This window comes from Globicephala melas, unplaced genomic scaffold (genome assembly GCF_963455315.2).
Source record: "Globicephala melas unplaced genomic scaffold, mGloMel1.2 SCAFFOLD_490, whole genome shotgun sequence".
Lineage (NCBI taxonomy): Eukaryota > Metazoa > Chordata > Mammalia > Artiodactyla > Delphinidae > Globicephala > Globicephala melas.
Genome location: NW_027207656.1, coordinates 49,417 through 71,032, shown reverse-complemented (window position 1 = coordinate 71,032; position 21,616 = coordinate 49,417). Strand labels below are relative to the sequence as shown.

The following is a 21,616-nucleotide window of genomic DNA, read 5'->3' as shown; positions in this document are numbered from 1 at the left end:
ACGTCCAGGCTACCGAGCACCCTCCACCCCCGCCCACCTTCATGCCACTCAGCCGGAACCCGGGAGGCAATGCCAACTACCAGGTGTATGACAGTCTGGTGCTGAAGCGGCAACCGCAGGAGGGCCAAGCGCGGGCCAACTCGCTGCTACCTTCCACCTCGGCCTCCAGGCCCTCTCTGCACGGGAGCCAGACTGGGAAAATGAACTTACCAGCAGCAAGTGGGGGCAGGGGCAGGGGGCGGCAGGGCATGGAGAGAGGAATAAAGAGCGCCAGAGTCCAGGAAACATTGGTGGTCTGTGGCTTGGAAGCGCCACTCCTTCTGCCAGCCTGGGTCCCTGCGCTTGGCTTCCTGCAATAAGAAGCCAGTGTCCCCTTCTTGGCCTGAGGGTCCCTTTGGTTTAGTGGCCACAGTTCTGCCAGCAGGCCCCTCCTGGTCCTATACCATGCACTAAGTACATCTGCAGCTGCAGACTCCAAACCCCTGGTCTCTGGGCACCTCCTCTGTGTCTCAGCTGTCCCTGTCCACAGAGAGCCTCATACAAGAAGTTGCTTCCAAACTGGGAGGTTCCACATCTGGGCAGGTCCAGCTCCAGGCCCAGTGAAGGGCATGAAGAAGGCTGAGGCTCTGGACTCCAGCCAGGCCTTCAGCAGGCCTCTGAGGCCAAGGTCTTCCTAGTCTCAAGAGGGGCCAAGAGACGCAATGTGTCATTTGAACAAGTGAGTCAGCGGGCGGTGAGCGAATGAATGACCGCTCGAGGGGATGTATGCCGGCCACCGGGCCCTGTTTGACTGTCCAGGCTCAGCTTACCTGACCCTGGTTACCAGGGAATGCCACTCTGGGCCCTCCTTTTCATCCCCCTCCCTCACTGTGACCTCACCACCTGCCCCATTATGACCCAGTCTGGCTCCCAGTTAAAACTGGAGGGCAGAGGGCCCAGGCAGTCCTGGGACCAACGGCCATGGGTGAGCGAAACTACTACCGAGCCGAGCCGTTCACTGGCCCCATCCCCAGGAAATGCCAGGAGCAAGGATACTCAATTCTTCTGATCCCGGTCAGCTTCATCTTGCTCAACGTGGGGATCAACATGGTGACTATGGTCAGGGCAGGATCTGTGCAGCGCGGTTGGGGGAGCCCTGGGGTCTTGAAGGGGCTGAGGTGGGAGGGCTGCTGGGGTGTGACCGGGACAAGGGTTGGATTTCAGGGCTCACCCTGCTCCCGGCCTCCCCCCTCCCCTTCTTCCCTCAACTCTGGAGGCATCTGAAGAGATTCTTGCGGGCACTTTTCAATCGTATTTTCCACAAAGGTGAGTGGGCGCCGGCGTGGGTTCAGGGGATGTGGGCCTGTCCCCTTTCTTCTATCCCTGCCTTGATTCTCAGCCCCTCAGGAACCCAGGCCCTGACCCATCTCGCCTTTCCCCACAGACAAGCAAGCCAGCTGTGTAGGCACCCATCGCATGTGCATGCGCTGCTCCGTGGATCCCAAGAACCTGTGCTCAAGAGTTTCTTCCCACTTCTGCCATCGCCCAAGCTTCCTGCTCGGGCAGGTAAACCCACCTTGACTACTGCCTGCAGCGGGGCTCGGCGGGGGCGGAGCCGGCGGCCCCCCCGCCGCGGGCGAGTAAAGGAGAAGGCGGGCGGAGCGGGAGGCAAAAAGCCTACAGCACCCGGTATTCCCAGGCGGTCTCCCATCCAAGTACTAACCAGGCCCGACCCTGCTTAGCTTCCGAGATCAGACGAGATCGGGCGCGTTCAGGGTGGTATGGCCGTAGACGGGGGCGGGGCGCCGCGGGCGGCCTCTTGAGGCCCAGTTTCGCTGGCGCTGGCGCCTTAACGCCAGCCTGGCGGCCGGCCCGCCCCGGCAGGGCCCCCTCGCCCGCCCAGGCAGGGGCAACGGAGGTCTCGGGTATCGGGCGGCGGCGGAGGGTTTGGCGACCACCTCCCAGCCCAGGGCGGCCGTGACCCAGCAAACCCTTCGGCGCTTGGCGCCCCGCCCAAGATCCCGCACGTCGCTCACAGGGACGTGGCCCCGGAGGCTTCAGGGCCCGGGGCCCGCGGTCCCTTGGGCATCGGCCCTGCCCGCCCACGCGGCCCTAGGCGCAGCCCGGCCGCAGCCCGGGCCGGCCCTCCTGCCCGACAGCAGCTGGCCCGAAGCCACTGGGAGCCACCATTGAGTCGCCACGGCCCCTCAGCCCCGGCAAGGCCACCCTTGCCCCCACACCCCCCGCCGAGCTCAGGACCCCGCCCCTGGTGGCCGGCAGGCCCGGGGAAGCGGCCCCTGCCCTCGATCCCGCTCCCGCACCCGGCCGCGGTGACACGCCAGAGGGGCGGGGTGGGGGGGGCTTTTGTCGGAGGGAGCTGTGGAGGGACACACCGGCACACAGGTGGCGGCGCCGGGGCTGGGCGCCGGTGGGGGCGGCCAGGTGCAGGTCGAGGGGCTCGCGGGCCGAAAGGACGGCAACTGGGCCCGCGGCGGAGTCTGGGTCCGGGCCAGCCACCCCGGGAGCGTCTGGGGTGCGCCTGCCTTCCAGGGCCGCCTTCTGGCCGCCTGGCCGGCCGGGCCGGCGGGGAGCGACCCCGCCGGCGCGCGCCGTGGTGGGAGGGGCCTGAGGAGGTGGGGCCTGCAGCGGGGCCCGGCGGGGGCGGAGCCGGCGGCCCCCGCCGCGGGCGAGTAAAGGAGAAGGCGGGCGGAGCGGGAGGCAAAAAGCCTACAGCACCCGGTATTCCCAGGCGGTCTCCCATCCAAGTACTAACCAGGCCCGACCCTGCTTAGCTTCCGAGATCAGACGAGATCGGGCGCGTTCAGGGTGGTATGGCCGTAGACGGGGGCGGGGGGCCGCGGGCGGCCTCTTGAGGCCCAGTTTCGCTGGCGCTGGCGCCTTAACGCCAGCCTGGCGGCCGGCCCGCCCCGGCAGGGCCCCCTCGCCCGCCCAGGCAGGGGCAACGGAGGTCTCGGGTATCGGGCGGCGGCGGAGGGTTTGGCGACCACCTCCCAGCCCAGGGCGGCCGTGACCCAGCAAACCCTTCGGCGCTTGGCGCCCCGCCCAAGATCCCGCACGTCGCTCACAGGGACGTGGCCCCGGAGGCTTCAGGGCCCGGGGCCCGCGGTCCCTTGGGCATCGGCCCTGCCCGCCCACGCGGCCCTAGGCGCAGCCCGGCCGCAGCCCGGGCCGGCCCTCCTTCCCGACAGCAGCTGGCCCGAAGCCACTGGGAGCCACCATTGAGTCGCCACGGCCCCTCAGCCCCGGCAAGGCCACCCTTGCCCCCACACCCCCCGCCGAGCTCAGGACCCCGCCCCTGGTGGCCGGCAGGCCCGGGGAAGCGGCCCCTGCCCTCGATCCCGCTCCCGCACCCGGCCGCGGTGACACGCCAGAGGGGCGGGGTGGGGGGGGCTTTTGTCGGAGGGAGCTGTGGAGGGACACACCGGCACACAGGTGGCGGAGCCGGGGCTGGGCGCCGGTGGGGGCGGCCAGGTGCAGGTCGAGGGGCTCGCGGGCCGAAAGGACGGCAACTGGGCCCGCGGCGGAGTCTGGGTCCGGGCCAGCCACCCCGGGAGCGTCTGGGGTGCGCCTGCCTTCCAGGGCCGCCTTCTGGCCGCCTGGCCGGCCGGGCCGGCGGGGAGCGACCCCGCCGGCGCGCGCCGTGGTGGGAGGGGCCTGAGGAGGTGGGGCCTGCAGCGGGGCCCGGCGGGGGCGGAGCCGGCGGCCCCCGCCGCGGGCGAGTAAAGGAGAAGGCGGGCGGAGCGGGAGGCAAAAAGCCTACAGCACCCGGTATTCCCAGGCGGTCTCCCATCCAAGTACTAACCAGGCCCGACCCTGCTTAGCTTCCGAGATCAGACGAGATCGGGCGCGTTCAGGGTGGTATGGCCGTAGACGGGGGCGGGGGGCCGCGGGCGGCCTCTTGAGGCCCAGTTTCGCTGGCGCTGGCGCCTTAACGCCAGCCTGGCGGCCGGCCCGCCCCGGCAGGGCCCCCTCGCCCGCCCAGGCAGGGGCAACGGAGGTCTCGGGTATCGGGCGGCGGCGGAGGGTTTGGCGACCACCTCCCAGCCCAGGGCGGCCGTGACCCAGCAAACCCTTCGGCGCTTGGCGCCCCGCCCAAGATCCCGCACGTCGCTCACAGGGACGTGGCCCCGGAGGCTTCAGGGCCCGGGGCCCGCGGTCCCTTGGGCATCGGCCCTGCCCGCCCACGCGGCCCTAGGCGCAGCCCGGCCGCAGCCCGGGCCGGCCCTCCTGCCCGACAGCAGCTGGCCCGAAGCCACCGGGAGCCACCATTGAGTCGCCACGGCCCCTCAGCCCCGGCAAGGCCACCCTTGCCCCCACACCCCCCGCCGAGCTCAGGACCCCGCCCCTGGTGGCCGGCAGGCCCGGGGAAGCGGCCCCTGCCCTCGATCCCGCTCCCGCACCCGGCCGCGGTGACACGCCAGAGGGGCGGGGTGGGGGGGGGCTTTTGACGGAGGGAGCTGTGGAGGGACACACCGGCACACAGGTGGCGGCGCCGGGGCTGGGCGCCGGTGGGGGCGGCCAGGTGCAGGTCGAGGGGCTCGCGGGCCGAAAGGACGGCAACTGGGCCCGCGGCGGAGTCTGGGTCTGGAGGGCTCTGAGCCTCCATCCGCTCTGGTGCCTCGGGTCTACCGGCCCGACGCCTGGTAGCGCGACACCCCACCGGCCCACAGACGTAGCCTCCCCAGCTGTGCTCACAGCGAGTCCAACCGCAGCCTGCATCCCTCCACGGGACACTTGGATTACTCCCGCGATCCCCACGAGGTGCGGCACCCGGCGGCCGAATGGGCTGAGATCCTGCCCTTGCGGCGCCCTGTGGCCACCTCCGCCTCCCTCACGGTACTGGCCGAGGCCTCGGACCAGCGGGCCCCGGCTCCCAGCTCAGCGCTGCTCCTCCGCCCCTCTCACCTCCTGCCCGACGTCCAGGCTACCGAGCACCCTCCACCCCCGCCCACCTTCATGCCACTCAGCCGGAACCCGGGAGGCAATGCCAACTACCAGGTGTATGACAGTCTGGTGCTGAAGCGGCAACCGCAGGAGGGCCAAGCGCGGGCCAACTCGCTGCTACCTTCCACCTCGGCCTCCAGGCCCTCTCTGCACGGGAGCCAGACTGGGAAAATGAACTTACCAGCAGCAAGTGGGGGCAGGGGCAGGGGGCGGCAGGGCATGGAGAGAGGAATAAAGAGCGCCAGAGTCCAGGAAACATTGGTGGTCTGTGGCTTGGAAGCGCCACTCCTTCTGCCAGCCTGGGTCCCTGCGCTTGGCTTCCTGCAATAAGAAGCCAGTGTCCCCTTCTTGGCCTGAGGGTCCCTTTGGTTTAGTGGCCACAGTTCTGCCAGCAGGCCCCTCCTGGTCCTATACCATGCACTAAGTACATCTGCAGCTGCAGACTCCAAACCCCTGGTCTCTGGGCACCTCCTCTGTGTCTCAGCTGTCCCTGTCCACAGAGAGCCTCATACAAGAAGTTGCTTCCAAACTGGGAGGTTCCACATCTGGGCAGGTCCAGCTCCAGGCCCAGTGAAGGGCATGAAGAAGGCTGAGGCTCTGGACTCCAGCCAGGCCTTCAGCAGGCCTCTGAGGCCAAGGTCTTCCTAGTCTCAAGAGGGGCCAAGAGACGCAATGTGTCATTTGAACAAGTGAGTCAGCGGGCGGTGAGCGAATGAATGACCGCTCGAGGGGATGTATGCCGGCCACCGGGCCCTGTTTGACTGTCCAGGCTCAGCTTACCTGACCCTGGTTACCAGGGAATGCCACTCTGGGCCCTCCTTTTCATCCCCCTCCCTCACTGTGACCTCACCACCTGCCCCATTATGACCCAGTCTGGCTCCCAGTTAAAACTGGAGGGCAGAGGGCCCAGGCAGTCCTGGGACCAACGGCCATGGGTGAGCGAAACTACTACCGAGCCGAGCCGTTCACTGGCCCCATCCCCAGGAAATGCCAGGAGCAAGGATACTCAATTCTTCTGATCCCGGTCAGCTTCGTCTTGCTCAACGTGGGGATCAACATGGTGACTATGGTCAGGGCAGGATCTGTGCAGCGCGGTTGGGGGAGCCCTGGGGTCTTGAAGGGGCTGAGGTGGGAGGGCTGCTGGGGTGTGACCGGGACAAGGGTTGGATTTCAGGGCTCACCCTGCTCCCGGCCTCCCCCCTCCCCTTCTTCCCTCAACTCTGGAGGCATCTGAAGAGATTCTTGCGGGCACTTTTCAATCGTATTTTCCACAAAGGTGAGTGGGCGCCGGCGTGGGTTCAGGGGATGTGGGCCTGTCCCCTTTCTTCTATCCCTGCCTTGATTCTCAGCCCCTCAGGAACCCAGGCCCTGACCCATCTCGCCTTTCCCCACAGACAAGCAAGCCAGCTGTGTAGGCACCCATCGCATGTGCATGCGCTGCTCCGTGGATCCCAAGAACCTGTGCTCAAGAGTTTCTTCCCACTTCTGCCATCGCCCAAGCTTCCTGCTCGGGCAGGTAAACCCACCTTGACTACTGCCTGCAGCGGGGCTCGGCGGGGGCGGAGCCGGCGGCCCCCCCGCCGCGGGCGAGTAAAGGAGAAGGCGGGCGGAGCGGGAGGCAAAAAGCCTACAGCACCCGGTATTCCCAGGCGGTCTCCCATCCAAGTACTAACCAGGCCCGACCCTGCTTAGCTTCCGAGATCAGACGAGATCGGGCGCGTTCAGGGTGGTATGGCCGTAGACGGGGGCGGGGCGCCGCGGGCGGCCTCTTGAGGCCCAGTTTCGCTGGCGCTGGCGCCTTAACGCCAGCCTGGCGGCCGGCCCGCCCCGGCAGGGCCCCCTCGCCCGCCCAGGCAGGGGCAACGGAGGTCTCGGGTATCGGGCGGCGGCGGAGGGTTTGGCGACCACCTCCCAGCCCAGGGCGGCCGTGACCCAGCAAACCCTTCGGCGCTTGGCGCCCCGCCCAAGATCCCGCACGTCGCTCACAGGGACGTGGCCCCGGAGGCTTCAGGGCCCGGGGCCCGCGGTCCCTTGGGCATCGGCCCTGCCCGCCCACGCGGCCCTAGGCGCAGCCCGGCCGCAGCCCGGGCCGGCCCTCCTGCCCGACAGCAGCTGGCCCGAAGCCACCGGGAGCCACCATTGAGTCGCCACGGCCCCTCAGCCCCGGCAAGGCCACCCTTGCCCCCACACACCCCGCCGACTCAGGACCCCGCCCCTGGTGGCGGGCAGGCCCGGGGAAGCGGCCCCTGCCCTCGATCCCGCTCCCGCACCCGGCCGCGGTGACACGCCAGAGGGGCGGGGTGGGGGTGGGGCTTTTGTCGGAGGGAGCTGTGGAGGGACACACCGGCACACAGGTGGCGGCGCCGGGGCTGGGCGCCGGTGGGGGCGGCCAGGTGCAGGTCGAGGGGCTCGCGGGCCGAAAGGACGGCAACTGGGCCCATGGCGGAGTCTGGGTCTGGAGGGCTCTGAGCCTCCATCCGCTCTGGTGCCTCGGGTCTACCGGCCCGACGCCTGGTAGCGCGACACCCCACCGGCCCACAGACGTAGCCTCCCCAGCTGTGCTCACAGCGAGTCCAACCGCAGCCTGCATCCCTCCACGGGACACTTGGATTACTCCCGCGATCCCCACGAGGTGCGGCACCCGGCGGCCGAATGGGCTGAGATCCTGCCCTTGCGGCGCCCTGTGGCCACCTCCGCCTCCCTCACGGTACTGGCCGAGGCCTCGGACCAGCGGGCCCCGGCTCCCAGCTCAGCGCTGCTCCTCCGCCCCTCTCACCTCCTGCCCGACGTCCAGGCTACCGAGCACCCTCCACCCCCGCCCACCTTCATGCCACTCAGCCGGAACCCGGGAGGCAATGCCAACTACCAGGTGTATGACAGTCTGGTGCTGAAGCGGCAACCGCAGGAGGGCCAAGCGCGGGCCAACTCGCTGCTACCTTCCACCTCGGCCTCCAGGCCCTCTCTGCACGGGAGCCAGACTGGGAAAATGAACTTACCAGCAGCAAGTGGGGGCAGGGGCAGGGGGCGGCAGGGCATGGAGAGAGGAATAAAGAGCGCCAGAGTCCAGGAAACATTGGTGGTCTGTGGCTTGGAAGCGCCACTCCTTCTGCCAGCCTGGGTCCCTGCGCTTGGCTTCCTGCAATAAGAAGCCAGTGTCCCCTTCTTGGCCTGAGGGTCCCTTTGGTTTAGTGGCCACAGTTCTGCCAGCAGGCCCCTCCTGGTCCTATACCATGCACTAAGTACATCTGCAGCTGCAGACTCCAAACCCCTGGTCTCTGGGCACCTCCTCTGTGTCTCAGCTGTCCCTGTCCACAGAGAGCCTCATACAAGAAGTTGCTTCCAAACTGGGAGGTTCCACATCTGGGCAGGTCCAGCTCCAGGCCCAGTGAAGGGCATGAAGAAGGCTGAGGCTCTGGACTCCAGCCAGGCCTTCAGCAGGCCTCTGAGGCCAAGGTCTTCCTAGTCTCAAGAGGGGCCAAGAGACGCAATGTGTCATTTGAACAAGTGAGTCAGCGGGCGGTGAGCGAATGAATGACCGCTCGAGGGGATGTATGCCGGCCACCGGGCCCTGTTTGACTGTCCAGGCTCAGCTTACCTGACCCTGGTTACCAGGGAATGCCACTCTGGGCCCTCCTTTTCATCCCCCTCCCTCACTGTGACCTCACCACCTGCCCCATTATGACCCAGTCTGGCTCCCAGTTAAAACTGGAGGGCAGAGGGCCCAGGCAGTCCTGGGACCAACGGCCATGGGTGAGCGAAACTACTACCGAGCCGAGCCGTTCACTGGCCCCATCCCCAGGAAATGCCAGGAGCAAGGATACTCAATTCTTCTGATCCCGGTCAGCTTCATCTTGCTCAACGTGGGGATCAACATGGTGACTATGGTCAGGGCAGGATCTGTGCAGCGCGGTTGGGGGAGCCCTGGGGTCTTGAAGGGGCTGAGGTGGGAGGGCTGCTGGGGTGTGACCGGGACAAGGGTTGGATTTCAGGGCTCACCCTGCTCCCGGCCTCCCCCCTCCCCTTCTTGCCTCAACTCTGGAGGCATCTGAAGAGATTCTTGCGGGCACTTTTCAATCGTATTTTCCACAAAGGTGAGTGGGCGCCGGCGTGGGTTCAGGGGATGTGGGCCTGTCCCCTTTCTTCTATCCCTGCCTTGATTCTCAGCCCCTCAGGAACCCAGGCCCTGACCCATCTCGCCTTTCCCCACAGACAAGCAAGCCAGCTGTGTAGGCACCCATCGCATGTGCATGCGCTGCTCCGTGGATCCCAAGAACCTGTGCTCAAGAGTTTCTTCCCACTTCTGCCATCGCCCAAGCTTCCTGCTCGGGCAGGTAAACCCACCTTGACTACTGCCTGCAGCGGGGCTCGGCGGGGGCGGAGCCGGCGGCCCCCCCGCCGCGGGCGAGTAAAGGAGAAGGCGGGCGGAGCGGGAGGCAAAAAGCCTACAGCACCCGGTATTCCCAGGCGGTCTCCCATCCAAGTACTAACCAGGCCCGACCCTGCTTAGCTTCCGAGATCAGACGAGATCGGGCGCGTTCAGGGTGGTATGGCCGTAGACGGGGGCGGGGCGCCGCGGGCGGCCTCTTGAGGCCCAGTTTCGCTGGCGCTGGCGCCTTAACGCCAGCCTGGCGGCCGGCCCGCCCCGGCAGGGCCCCCTCGCCCGCCCAGGCAGGGGCAACGGAGGTCTCGGGTATCGGGCGGCGGCGGAGGGTTTGGCGACCACCTCCCAGCCCAGGGCGGCCGTGACCCAGCAAACCCTTCGGCGCTTGGCGCCCCGCCCAAGATCCCGCACGTCGCTCACAGGGACGTGGCCCCGGAGGCTTCAGGGCCCGGGGCCCGCGGTCCCTTGGGCATCGGCCCTGCCCGCCCACGCGGCCCTAGGCGCAGCCCGGCCGCAGCCCGGGCCGGCCCTCCTGCCCGACAGCAGCTGGCCCGAAGCCACCGGGAGCCACCATTGAGTCGCCACGGCCCCTCAGCCCCGGCAAGGCCACCCTTGCCCCCACACCCCCCGCCGAGCTCAGGACCCCGCCCCTGGTGGCCGGCAGGCCCGGGGAAGCGGCCCCTGCCCTCGATCCCGCTCCCGCACCCGGCCGCGGTGACACGCCAGAGGGGCGGGGTGGGGGGGGGCTTTTGACGGAGGGAGCTGTGGAGGGACACACCGGCACACAGGTGGCGGCGCCGGGGCTGGGCGCCGGTGGGGGCGGCCAGGTGCAGGTCGAGGGGCTCGCGGGCCGAAAGGACGGCAACTGGGCCCGCGGCGGAGTCTGGGTCTGGAGGGCTCTGAGCCTCCATCCGCTCTGGTGCCTCGGGTCTACCGGCCCGACGCCTGGTAGCGCGACACCCCACCGGCCCACAGACGTAGCCTCCCCAGCTGTGCTCACAGCGAGTCCAACCGCAGCCTGCATCCCTCCACGGGACACTTGGATTACTCCCGCGATCCCCACGAGGTGCGGCACCCGGCGGCCGAATGGGCTGAGATCCTGCCCTTGCGGCGCCCTGTGGCCACCTCCGCCTCCCTCACGGTACTGGCCGAGGCCTCGGACCAGCGGGCCCCGGCTCCCAGCTCAGCGCTGCTCCTCCGCCCCTCTCACCTCCTGCCCGACGTCCAGGCTACCGAGCACCCTCCACCCCCGCCCACCTTCATGCCACTCAGCCGGAACCCGGGAGGCAATGCCAACTACCAGGTGTATGACAGTCTGGTGCTGAAGCGGCAACCGCAGGAGGGCCAAGCGCGGGCCAACTCGCTGCTACCTTCCACCTCGGCCTCCAGGCCCTCTCTGCACGGGAGCCAGACTGGGAAAATGAACTTACCAGCAGCAAGTGGGGGCAGGGGCAGGGGGCGGCAGGGCATGGAGAGAGGAATAAAGAGCGCCAGAGTCCAGGAAACATTGGTGGTCTGTGGCTTGGAAGCGCCACTCCTTCTGCCAGCCTGGGTCCCTGCGCTTGGCTTCCTGCAATAAGAAGCCAGTGTCCCCTTCTTGGCCTGAGGGTCCCTTTGGTTTAGTGGCCACAGTTCTGCCAGCAGGCCCCTCCTGGTCCTATACCATGCACTAAGTACATCTGCAGCTGCAGACTCCAAACCCCTGGTCTCTGGGCACCTCCTCTGTGTCTCAGCTGTCCCTGTCCACAGAGAGCCTCATACAAGAAGTTGCTTCCAAACTGGGAGGTTCCACATCTGGGCAGGTCCAGCTCCAGGCCCAGTGAAGGGCATGAAGAAGGCTGAGGCTCTGGACTCCAGCCAGGCCTTCAGCAGGCCTCTGAGGCCAAGGTCTTCCTAGTCTCAAGAGGGGCCAAGAGACGCAATGTGTCATTTGAACAAGTGAGTCAGCGGGCGGTGAGCGAATGAATGACCGCTCGAGGGGATGTATGCCGGCCACCGGGCCCTGTTTGACTGTCCAGGCTCAGCTTACCTGACCCTGGTTACCAGGGAATGCCACTCTGGGCCCTCCTTTTCATCCCCCTCCCTCACTGTGACCTCACCACCTGCCCCATTATGACCCAGTCTGGCTCCCAGTTAAAACTGGAGGGCAGAGGGCCCAGGCAGTCCTGGGACCAACGGCCATGGGTGAGCGAAACTACTACCGAGCCGAGCCGTTCACTGGCCCCATCCCCAGGAAATGCCAGGAGCAAGGATACTCAATTCTTCTGATCCCGGTCAGCTTCATCTTGCTCAACGTGGGGATCAACATGGTGACTATGGTCAGGGCAGGATCTGTGCAGCGCGGTTGGGGGAGCCCTGGGGTCTTGAAGGGGCTGAGGTGGGAGGGCTGCTGGGGTGTGACCGGGACAAGGGTTGGATTTCAGGGCTCACCCTGCTCCCGGCCTCCCCCCTCCCCTTCTTCCCTCAACTCTGGAGGCATCTGAAGAGATTCTTGCGGGCACTTTTCAATCGTATTTTCCACAAAGGTGAGTGGGCGCCGGCGTGGGTTCAGGGGATGTGGGCCTGTCCCCTTTCTTCTATCCCTGCCTTGATTCTCAGCCCCTCAGGAACCCAGGCCCTGACCCATCTCGCCTTTCCCCACAGACAAGCAAGCCAGCTGTGTAGGCACCCATCGCATGTGCATGCGCTGCTCCGTGGATCCCAAGAACCTGTGCTCAAGAGTTTCTTCCCACTTCTGCCATCGCCCAAGCTTCCTGCTCGGGCAGGTAAACCCACCTTGACTACTGCCTGCAGCGGGGCTCGGCGGGGGCGGAGCCGGCGGCCCCCCCGCCGCGGGCGAGTAAAGGAGAAGGCGGGCGGAGCGGGAGGCAAAAAGCCTACAGCACCCGGTATTCCCAGGCGGTCTCCCATCCAAGTACTAACCAGGCCCGACCCTGCTTAGCTTCCGAGATCAGACGAGATCGGGCGCGTTCAGGGTGGTATGGCCGTAGACGGGGGCGGGGCGCCGCGGGCGGCCTCTTGAGGCCCAGTTTCGCTGGCGCTGGCGCCTTAACGCCAGCCTGGCGGCCGGCCCGCCCCGGCAGGGCCCCCTCGCCCGCCCAGGCAGGGGCAACGGAGGTCTCGGGTATCGGGCGGCGGCGGAGGGTTTGGCGACCACCTCCCAGCCCAGGGCGGCCGTGACCCAGCAAACCCTTCGGCGCTTGGCGCCCCGCCCAAGATCCCGCACGTCGCTCACAGGGACGTGGCCCCGGAGGCTTCAGGGCCCGGGGCCCGCGGTCCCTTGGGCATCGGCCCTGCCCGCCCACGCGGCCCTAGGCGCAGCCCGGCCGCAGCCCGGGCCGGCCCTCCTGCCCGACAGCAGCTGGCCCGAAGCCACTGGGAGCCACCATTGAGTCGCCACGGCCCCTCAGCCCCGGCAAGGCCACCCTTGCCCCCACACCCCCCGCCGAGCTCAGGACCCCGCCCCTGGTGGCCGGCAGGCCCGGGGAAGCGGCCCCTGCCCTCGATCCCGCTCCCGCACCCGGCCGCGGTGACACGCCAGAGGGGCGGGGTGGGGGGGGCTTTTGTCGGAGGGAGCTGTGGAGGGACACACCGGCACACAGGTGGCGGCGCCGGGGCTGGGCGCCGGTGGGGGCGGCCAGGTGCAGGTCGAGGGGCTCGCGGGCCGAAAGGACGGCAACTGGGCCCGCGGCGGAGTCTGGGTCCGGGCCAGCCACCCCGGGAGCGTCTGGGGTGCGCCTGCCTTCCAGGGCCGCCTTCTGGCCGCCTGGCCGGCCGGGCCGGCGGGGAGCGACCCCGCCGGCGCGCGCCGTGGTGGGAGGGGCCTGAGGAGGTGGGGCCTGCAGCGGGGCCCGGCGGGGGCGGAGCCGGCGGCCCCCGCCGCGGGCGAGTAAAGGAGAAGGCGGGCGGAGCGGGAGGCAAAAAGCCTACAGCACCCGGTATTCCCAGGCGGTCTCCCATCCAAGTACTAACCAGGCCCGACCCTGCTTAGCTTCCGAGATCAGACGAGATCGGGCGCGTTCAGGGTGGTATGGCCGTAGACGGGGGCGGGGGGCCGCGGGCGGCCTCTTGAGGCCCAGTTTCGCTGGCGCTGGCGCCTTAACGCCAGCCTGGCGGCCGGCCCGCCCCGGCAGGGCCCCCTCGCCCGCCCAGGCAGGGGCAACGGAGGTCTCGGGTATCGGGCGGCGGCGGAGGGTTTGGCGACCACCTCCCAGCCCAGGGCGGCCGTGACCCAGCAAACCCTTCGGCGCTTGGCGCCCCGCCCAAGATCCCGCACGTCGCTCACAGGGACGTGGCCCCGGAGGCTTCAGGGCCCGGGGCCCGCGGTCCCTTGGGCATCGGCCCTGCCCGCCCACGCGGCCCTAGGCGCAGCCCGGCCGCAGCCCGGGCCGGCCCTCCTTCCCGACAGCAGCTGGCCCGAAGCCACTGGGAGCCACCATTGAGTCGCCACGGCCCCTCAGCCCCGGCAAGGCCACCCTTGCCCCCACACCCCCCGCCGAGCTCAGGACCCCGCCCCTGGTGGCCGGCAGGCCCGGGGAAGCGGCCCCTGCCCTCGATCCCGCTCCCGCACCCGGCCGCGGTGACACGCCAGAGGGGCGGGGTGGGGGGGGCTTTTGTCGGAGGGAGCTGTGGAGGGACACACCGGCACACAGGTGGCGGAGCCGGGGCTGGGCGCCGGTGGGGGCGGCCAGGTGCAGGTCGAGGGGCTCGCGGGCCGAAAGGACGGCAACTGGGCCCGCGGCGGAGTCTGGGTCCGGGCCAGCCACCCCGGGAGCGTCTGGGGTGCGCCTGCCTTCCAGGGCCGCCTTCTGGCCGCCTGGCCGGCCGGGCCGGCGGGGAGCGACCCCGCCGGCGCGCGCCGTGGTGGGAGGGGCCTGAGGAGGTGGGGCCTGCAGCGGGGCCCGGCGGGGGCGGAGCCGGCGGCCCCCGCCGCGGGCGAGTAAAGGAGAAGGCGGGCGGAGCGGGAGGCAAAAAGCCTACAGCACCCGGTATTCCCAGGCGGTCTCCCATCCAAGTACTAACCAGGCCCGACCCTGCTTAGCTTCCGAGATCAGACGAGATCGGGCGCGTTCAGGGTGGTATGGCCGTAGACGGGGGCGGGGGGCCGCGGGCGGCCTCTTGAGGCCCAGTTTCGCTGGCGCTGGCGCCTTAACGCCAGCCTGGCGGCCGGCCCGCCCCGGCAGGGCCCCCTCGCCCGCCCAGGCAGGGGCAACGGAGGTCTCGGGTATCGGGCGGCGGCGGAGGGTTTGGCGACCACCTCCCAGCCCAGGGCGGCCGTGACCCAGCAAACCCTTCGGCGCTTGGCGCCCCGCCCAAGATCCCGCACGTCGCTCACAGGGACGTGGCCCCGGAGGCTTCAGGGCCCGGGGCCCGCGGTCCCTTGGGCATCGGCCCTGCCCGCCCACGCGGCCCTAGGCGCAGCCCGGCCGCAGCCCGGGCCGGCCCTCCTGCCCGACAGCAGCTGGCCCGAAGCCACCGGGAGCCACCATTGAGTCGCCACGGCCCCTCAGCCCCGGCAAGGCCACCCTTGCCCCCACACCCCCCGCCGAGCTCAGGACCCCGCCCCTGGTGGCCGGCAGGCCCGGGGAAGCGGCCCCTGCCCTCGATCCCGCTCCCGCACCCGGCCGCGGTGACACGCCAGAGGGGCGGGGTGGGGGGGGGCTTTTGACGGAGGGAGCTGTGGAGGGACACACCGGCACACAGGTGGCGGCGCCGGGGCTGGGCGCCGGTGGGGGCGGCCAGGTGCAGGTCGAGGGGCTCGCGGGCCGAAAGGACGGCAACTGGGCCCGCGGCGGAGTCTGGGTCTGGAGGGCTCTGAGCCTCCATCCGCTCTGGTGCCTCGGGTCTACCGGCCCGACGCCTGGTAGCGCGACACCCCACCGGCCCACAGACGTAGCCTCCCCAGCTGTGCTCACAGCGAGTCCAACCGCAGCCTGCATCCCTCCACGGGACACTTGGATTACTCCCGCGATCCCCACGAGGTGCGGCACCCGGCGGCCGAATGGGCTGAGATCCTGCCCTTGCGGCGCCCTGTGGCCACCTCCGCCTCCCTCACGGTACTGGCCGAGGCCTCGGACCAGCGGGCCCCGGCTCCCAGCTCAGCGCTGCTCCTCCGCCCCTCTCACCTCCTGCCCGACGTCCAGGCTACCGAGCACCCTCCACCCCCGCCCACCTTCATGCCACTCAGCCGGAACCCGGGAGGCAATGCCAACTACCAGGTGTATGACAGTCTGGTGCTGAAGCGGCAACCGCAGGAGGGCCAAGCGCGGGCCAACTCGCTGCTACCTTCCACCTCGGCCTCCAGGCCCTCTCTGCACGGGAGCCAGACTGGGAAAATGAACTTACCAGCAGCAAGTGGGGGCAGGGGCAGGGGGCGGCAGGGCATGGAGAGAGGAATAAAGAGCGCCAGAGTCCAGGAAACATTGGTGGTCTGTGGCTTGGAAGCGCCACTCCTTCTGCCAGCCTGGGTCCCTGCGCTTGGCTTCCTGCAATAAGAAGCCAGTGTCCCCTTCTTGGCCTGAGGGTCCCTTTGGTTTAGTGGCCACAGTTCTGCCAGCAGGCCCCTCCTGGTCCTATACCATGCACTAAGTACATCTGCAGCTGCAGACTCCAAACCCCTGGTCTCTGGGCACCTCCTCTGTGTCTCAGCTGTCCCTGTCCACAGAGAGCCTCATACAAGAAGTTGCTTCCAAACTGGGAGGTTCCACATCTGGGCAGGTCCAGCTCCAGGCCCAGTGAAGGGCATGAAGAAGGCTGAGGCTCTGGACTCCAGCCAGGCCTTCAGCAGGCCTCTGAGGCCAAGGTCTTCCTAGTCTCAAGAGGGGCCAAGAGACGCAATGTGTCATTTGAACAAGTGAGTCAGCGGGCGGTGAGCGAATGAATGACCGCTCGAGGGGATGTATGCCGGCCACCGGGCCCTGTTTGACTGTCCAGGCTCAGCTTACCTGACCCTGGTTACCAGGGAATGCCACTCTGGGCCCTCCTTTTCATCCCCCTCCCTCACTGTGACCTCACCACCTGCCCCATTATGACCCAGTCTGGCTCCCAGTTAAAACTGGAGGGCAGAGGGCCCAGGCAGTCCTGGGACCAACGGCCATGGGTGAGCGAAACTACTACCGAGCCGAGCCGTTCACTGGCCCCATCCCCAGGAAATGCCAGGAGCAAGGATACTCAATTCTTCTGATCCCGGTCAGCTTCGTCTTGCTCAACGTGGGGATCAACATGGTGACTATGGTCAGGGCAGGATCTGTGCAGCGCGGTTGGGGGAGCCCTGGGGTCTTGAAGGGGCTGAGGTGGGAGGGCTGCTGGGGTGTGACCGGGACAAGGGTTGGATTTCAGGGCTCACCCTGCTCCCGGCCTCCCCCCTCCCCTTCTTCCCTCAACTCTGGAGGCATCTGAAGAGATTCTTGCGGGCACTTTTCAATCGTATTTTCCACAAAGGTGAGTGGGCGCCGGCGTGGGTTCAGGGGATGTGGGCCTGTCCCCTTTCTTCTATCCCTGCCTTGATTCTCAGCCCCTCAGGAACCCAGGCCCTGACCCATCTCGCCTTTCCCCACAGACAAGCAAGCCAGCTGTGTAGGCACCCATCGCATGTGCATGCGCTGCTCCGTGGATCCCAAGAACCTGTGCTCAAGAGTTTCTTCCCACTTCTGCCATCGCCCAAGCTTCCTGCTCGGGCAGGTAAACCCACCTTGACTACTGCCTGCAGCGGGGCTCGGCGGGGGCGGAGCCGGCGGCCCCCCCGCCGCGGGCGAGTAAAGGAGAAGGCGGGCGGAGCGGGAGGCAAAAAGCCTACAGCACCCGGTATTCCCAGGCGGTCTCCCATCCAAGTACTAACCAGGCCCGACCCTGCTTAGCTTCCGAGATCAGACGAGATCGGGCGCGTTCAGGGTGGTATGGCCGTAGACGGGGGCGGGGCGCCGCGGGCGGCCTCTTGAGGCCCAGTTTCGCTGGCGCTGGCGCCTTAACGCCAGCCTGGCGGCCGGCCCGCCCCGGCAGGGCCCCCTCGCCCGCCCAGGCAGGGGCAACGGAGGTCTCGGGTATCGGGCGGCGGCGGAGGGTTTGGCGACCACCTCCCAGCCCAGGGCGGCCGTGACCCAGCAAACCCTTCGGCGCTTGGCGCCCCGCCCAAGATCCCGCACGTCGCTCACAGGGACGTGGCCCCGGAGGCTTCAGGGCCCGGGGCCCGCGGTCCCTTGGGCATCGGCCCTGCCCGCCCACGCGGCCCTAGGCGCAGCCCGGCCGCAGCCCGGGCCGGCCCTCCTGCCCGACAGCAGCTGGCCCGAAGCCACCGGGAGCCACCATTGAGTCGCCACGGCCCCTCAGCCCCGGCAAGGCCACCCTTGCCCCCACACACCCCGCCGACTCAGGACCCCGCCCCTGGTGGCGGGCAGGCCCGGGGAAGCGGCCCCTGCCCTCGATCCCGCTCCCGCACCCGGCCGCGGTGACACGCCAGAGGGGCGGGGTGGGGGTGGGGCTTTTGTCGGAGGGAGCTGTGGAGGGACACACCGGCACACAGGTGGCGGCGCCGGGGCTGGGCGCCGGTGGGGGCGGCCAGGTGCAGGTCGAGGGGCTCGCGGGCCGAAAGGACGGCAACTGGGCCCATGGCGGAGTCTGGGTCTGGAGGGCTCTGAGCCTCCATCCGCTCTGGTGCCTCGGGTCTACCGGCCCGACGCCTGGTAGCGCGACACCCCACCGGCCCACAGACGTAGCCTCCCCAGCTGTGCTCACAGCGAGTCCAACCGCAGCCTGCATCCCTCCACGGGACACTTGGATTACTCCCGCGATCCCCACGAGGTGCGGCACCCGGCGGCCGAATGGGCTGAGATCCTGCCCTTGCGGCGCCCTGTGGCCACCTCCGCCTCCCTCACGGTACTGGCCGAGGCCTCGGACCAGCGGGCCCCGGCTCCCAGCTCAGCGCTGCTCCTCCGCCCCTCTCACCTCCTGCCCGACGTCCAGGCTACCGAGCACCCTCCACCCCCGCCCACCTTCATGCCACTCAGCCGGAACCCGGGAGGCAATGCCAACTACCAGGTGTATGACAGTCTGGTGCTGAAGCGGCAACCGCAGGAGGGCCAAGCGCGGGCCAACTCGCTGCTACCTTCCACCTCGGCCTCCAGGCCCTCTCTGCACGGGAGCCAGACTGGGAAAATGAACTTACCAGCAGCAAGTGGGGGCAGGGGCAGGGGGCGGCAGGGCATGGAGAGAGGAATAAAGAGCGCCAGAGTCCAGGAAACATTGGTGGTCTGTGGCTTGGAAGCGCCACTCCTTCTGCCAGCCTGGGTCCCTGCGCTTGGCTTCCTGCAATAAGAAGCCAGTGTCCCCTTCTTGGCCTGAGGGTCCCTTTGGTTTAGTGGCCACAGTTCTGCCAGCAGGCCCCTCCTGGTCCTATACCATGCACTAAGTACATCTGCAGCTGCAGACTCCAAACCCCTGGTCTCTGGGCACCTCCTCTGTGTCTCAGCTGTCCCTGTCCACAGAGAGCCTCATACAAGAAGTTGCTTCCAAACTGGGAGGTTCCACATCTGGGCAGGTCCAGCTCCAGGCCCAGTGAAGGGCATGAAGAAGGCTGAGGCTCTGGACTCCAGCCAGGCCTTCAGCAGGCCTCTGAGGCCAAGGTCTTCCTAGTCTCAAGAGGGGCCAAGAGACGCAATGTGTCATTTGAACAAGTGAGTCAGCGGGCGGTGAGCGAATGAATGACCGCTCGAGGGGATGTATGCCGGCCACCGGGCCCTGTTTGACTGTCCAGGCTCAGCTTACCTGACCCTGGTTACCAGGGAATGCCACTCTGGGCCCTCCTTTTCATCCCCCTCCCTCACTGTGACCTCACCACCTGCCCCATTATGACCCAGTCTGGCTCCCAGTTAAAACTGGAGGGCAGAGGGCCCAGGCAGTCCTGGGACCAACGGCCATGGGTGAGCGAAACTACTACCGAGCCGAGCCGTTCACTGGCCCCATCCCCAGGAAATGCCAGGAGCAAGGATACTCAATTCTTCTGATCCCGGTCAGCTTCATCTTGCTCAACGTGGGGATCAACATGGTGACTATGGTCAGGGCAGGATCTGTGCAGCGCGGTTGGGGGAGCCCTGGGGTCTTGAAGGGGCTGAGGTGGGAGGGCTGCTGGGGTGTGACCGGGACAAGGGTTGGATTTCAGGGCTCACCCTGCTCCCGGCCTCCCCCCTCCCCTTCTTGCCTCAACTCTGGAGGCATCTGAAGAGATTCTTGCGGGCACTTTTCAATCGTATTTTCCACAAAGGTGAGTGGGCGCCGGCGTGGGTTCAGGGGATGTGGGCCTGTCCCCTTTCTTCTATCCCTGCCTTGATTCTCAGCCCCTCAGGAACCCAGGCCCTGACCCATCTCGCCTTTCCCCACAGACAAGCAAGCCAGCTGTGTAGGCACCCATCGCATGTGCATGCGCTGCTCCGTGGATCCCAAGAACCTGTGCTCAAGAGTTTCTTCCCACTTCTGCCATCGCCCAAGCTTCCTGCTCGGGCAGGTAAACCCACCTTGACTACTGCCTGCAGCGGGGCTCGGCGGGGGCGGAGCCGGCGGCCCCCCCGCCGCGGGCGAGTAAAGGAGAAGGCGGGCGGAGCGGGAGGCAAAAAGCCTACAGCACCCGGTATTCCCAGGCGGTCTCCCATCCAAGTACTAACCAGGCCCGACCCTGCTTAGCTTCCGAGATCAGACGAGATCGGGCGCGTTCAGGGTGGTATGGCCGTAGACGGGGGCGGGGCGCCGCGGGCGGCCTCTTGAGGCCCAGTTTCGCTGGCGCTGGCGCCTTAACGCCAGCCTGGCGGCCGGCCCGCCCCGGCAGGGCCCCCTCGCCCGCCCAGGCAGGGGCAACGGAGGTCTCGGGTATCGGGCGGCGGCGGAGGGTTTGGCGACCACCTCCCAGCCCAGGGCGGCCGTGACCCAGCAAACCCTTCGGCGCTTGGCGCCCCGCCCAAGATCCCGCACGTCGCTCACAGGGACGTGGCCCCGGAGGCTTCAGGGCCCGGGGCCCGCGGTCCCTTGGGCATCGGCCCTGCCCGCCCACGCGGCCCTAGGCGCAGCCCGGCCGCAGCCCGGGCCGGCCCTCCTGCCCGACAGCAGCTGGCCCGAAGCCACTGGGAGCCACCATTGAGTCGCCACGGCCCCTCAGCCCCGGCAAGGCCACCCTTGCCCCCACACCCCCCGCCGAGCTCAGGACCCCGCCCCTGGTGGCCGGCAGGCCCGGGGAAGCGGCCCCTGCCCTCGATCCCGCTCCCGCACCCGGCCGCGTTGACACGCCAGAGGGGCGGGGTGGGGGGGGCTTTTGTCGGAGGGAGCTGTGGAGGGACACACCGGCACACAGGTGGCGGCGCCGGGGCTGGGCGCCGGTGGGGGCGGCCAGGTGCAGGTCGAGGGGCTCGCGGGCCGAAAGGACGGCAACTGGGCCCGCGGCGGAGTCTGGGTCCGGGCCAGCCACCCCGGGAGCGTCTGGGGTGCGCCTGCCTTCCAGGGCCGCCTTCTGGCCGCCTGGCCGGCCGGGCCGGCGGGGAGCGACCCCGCCGGCGCGCGCCGTGGTGGGAGGGGCCTGAGGAGGTGGGGCCTGCAGCGGGGCCCGGCGGGGGCGGAGCCGGCGGCCCCCGCCGCGGGCGAGTAAAGGAGAAGGCGGGCAGAGCGGGAGGCAAAAAGCCTACAGCACCCGGTATTCCCAGGCGGTCTCCCATCCAAGTACTAACCAGGCCCGACCCTGCTTAGCTTCCGAGATCAGACGAGATCGGGCGCGTTCAGGGTGGTATGGCCGTAGACGGGGGCGGGGGGCCGCGGGCGGCCTCTTGAGGCCCAGTTTCGCTGGCGCTGGCGCCTTAACGCCAGCCTGGCGGCCGGCCCGCCCCGGCAGGGCCCCCTCGCCCGCCCAGGCAGGGGCAACGGAGGTCTCGGGTATCGGGCGGCGGCGGAGGGTTTGGCGACCACCTCCCAGCCCAGGGCGGCCGTGACCCAGCAAACCCTTCGGCGCTTGGCGCCCCGCCCAAGATCCCGCACGTCGCTCACAGGGACGTGGCCCCGGAGGCTTCAGGGCCCGGGGCCCGCGGTCCCTTGGGCATCGGCCCTGCCCGCCCACGCGGCCCTAGGCGCAGCCCGGCCGCAGCCCGGGCCGGCCCTCCTGCCCGACAGCAGCTGGCCCGAAGCCACCGGGAGCCACCATTGAGTCGCCACGGCCCCTCAGCCCCGGCAAGGCCACCCTTGCCCCCACACACCCCGCCGACTCAGGACCCCGCCCCTGGTGGCGGGCAGGCCCGGGGAAGCGGCCCCTGCCCTCGATCCCGC

The 21,616-nt window shown here is 68.7% G+C and overlaps 11 non-coding genes across 11 annotated transcripts; all 11 read right to left on the bottom strand.

Moving 5' to 3' along the window:
- Nucleotides 1–1,653: 1,653 nt before the first annotated feature.
- LOC132595672 (5S ribosomal RNA) lies at nucleotides 1,654–1,772 on the bottom strand. Its single transcript, XR_009561807.1, has one exon. It is a non-coding gene; the product is annotated as a 5S ribosomal RNA (ribosomal RNA).
- Nucleotides 1,773–2,703: 931 nt separating this feature from the next.
- Nucleotides 2,704–2,822, bottom strand: LOC132595671 (5S ribosomal RNA). The gene has a single exon (XR_009561806.1). It is a non-coding gene; the product is annotated as a 5S ribosomal RNA (ribosomal RNA).
- A 931-nt stretch (nucleotides 2,823–3,753) lies between these two features.
- LOC132595670 (5S ribosomal RNA) lies at nucleotides 3,754–3,872 on the bottom strand. The gene has a single exon (XR_009561805.1). It is a non-coding gene; the product is annotated as a 5S ribosomal RNA (ribosomal RNA).
- Nucleotides 3,873–6,568: 2,696 nt separating this feature from the next.
- On the bottom strand, nucleotides 6,569–6,687 carry LOC132595669 (5S ribosomal RNA). Its single transcript, XR_009561804.1, has one exon. It is a non-coding gene; the product is annotated as a 5S ribosomal RNA (ribosomal RNA).
- A 2,696-nt stretch (nucleotides 6,688–9,383) lies between these two features.
- On the bottom strand, nucleotides 9,384–9,502 carry LOC132595668 (5S ribosomal RNA). Its single transcript, XR_009561803.1, has one exon. It is a non-coding gene; the product is annotated as a 5S ribosomal RNA (ribosomal RNA).
- A 2,696-nt stretch (nucleotides 9,503–12,198) lies between these two features.
- Nucleotides 12,199–12,317, bottom strand: LOC132595667 (5S ribosomal RNA). Its single transcript, XR_009561802.1, has one exon. It is a non-coding gene; the product is annotated as a 5S ribosomal RNA (ribosomal RNA).
- A 931-nt stretch (nucleotides 12,318–13,248) lies between these two features.
- LOC132595666 (5S ribosomal RNA) lies at nucleotides 13,249–13,367 on the bottom strand. Its single transcript, XR_009561801.1, has one exon. It is a non-coding gene; the product is annotated as a 5S ribosomal RNA (ribosomal RNA).
- A 931-nt stretch (nucleotides 13,368–14,298) lies between these two features.
- Nucleotides 14,299–14,417, bottom strand: LOC132595663 (5S ribosomal RNA). Its single transcript, XR_009561799.1, has one exon. It is a non-coding gene; the product is annotated as a 5S ribosomal RNA (ribosomal RNA).
- A 2,696-nt stretch (nucleotides 14,418–17,113) lies between these two features.
- On the bottom strand, nucleotides 17,114–17,232 carry LOC132595662 (5S ribosomal RNA). The gene has a single exon (XR_009561798.1). It is a non-coding gene; the product is annotated as a 5S ribosomal RNA (ribosomal RNA).
- Nucleotides 17,233–19,928: 2,696 nt separating this feature from the next.
- LOC132595661 (5S ribosomal RNA) lies at nucleotides 19,929–20,047 on the bottom strand. Its single transcript, XR_009561797.1, has one exon. It is a non-coding gene; the product is annotated as a 5S ribosomal RNA (ribosomal RNA).
- Nucleotides 20,048–20,978: 931 nt separating this feature from the next.
- LOC132595660 (5S ribosomal RNA) lies at nucleotides 20,979–21,097 on the bottom strand. The gene has a single exon (XR_009561796.1). It is a non-coding gene; the product is annotated as a 5S ribosomal RNA (ribosomal RNA).
- Between the last annotated feature and the right edge of the window lie 519 nt (nucleotides 21,098–21,616).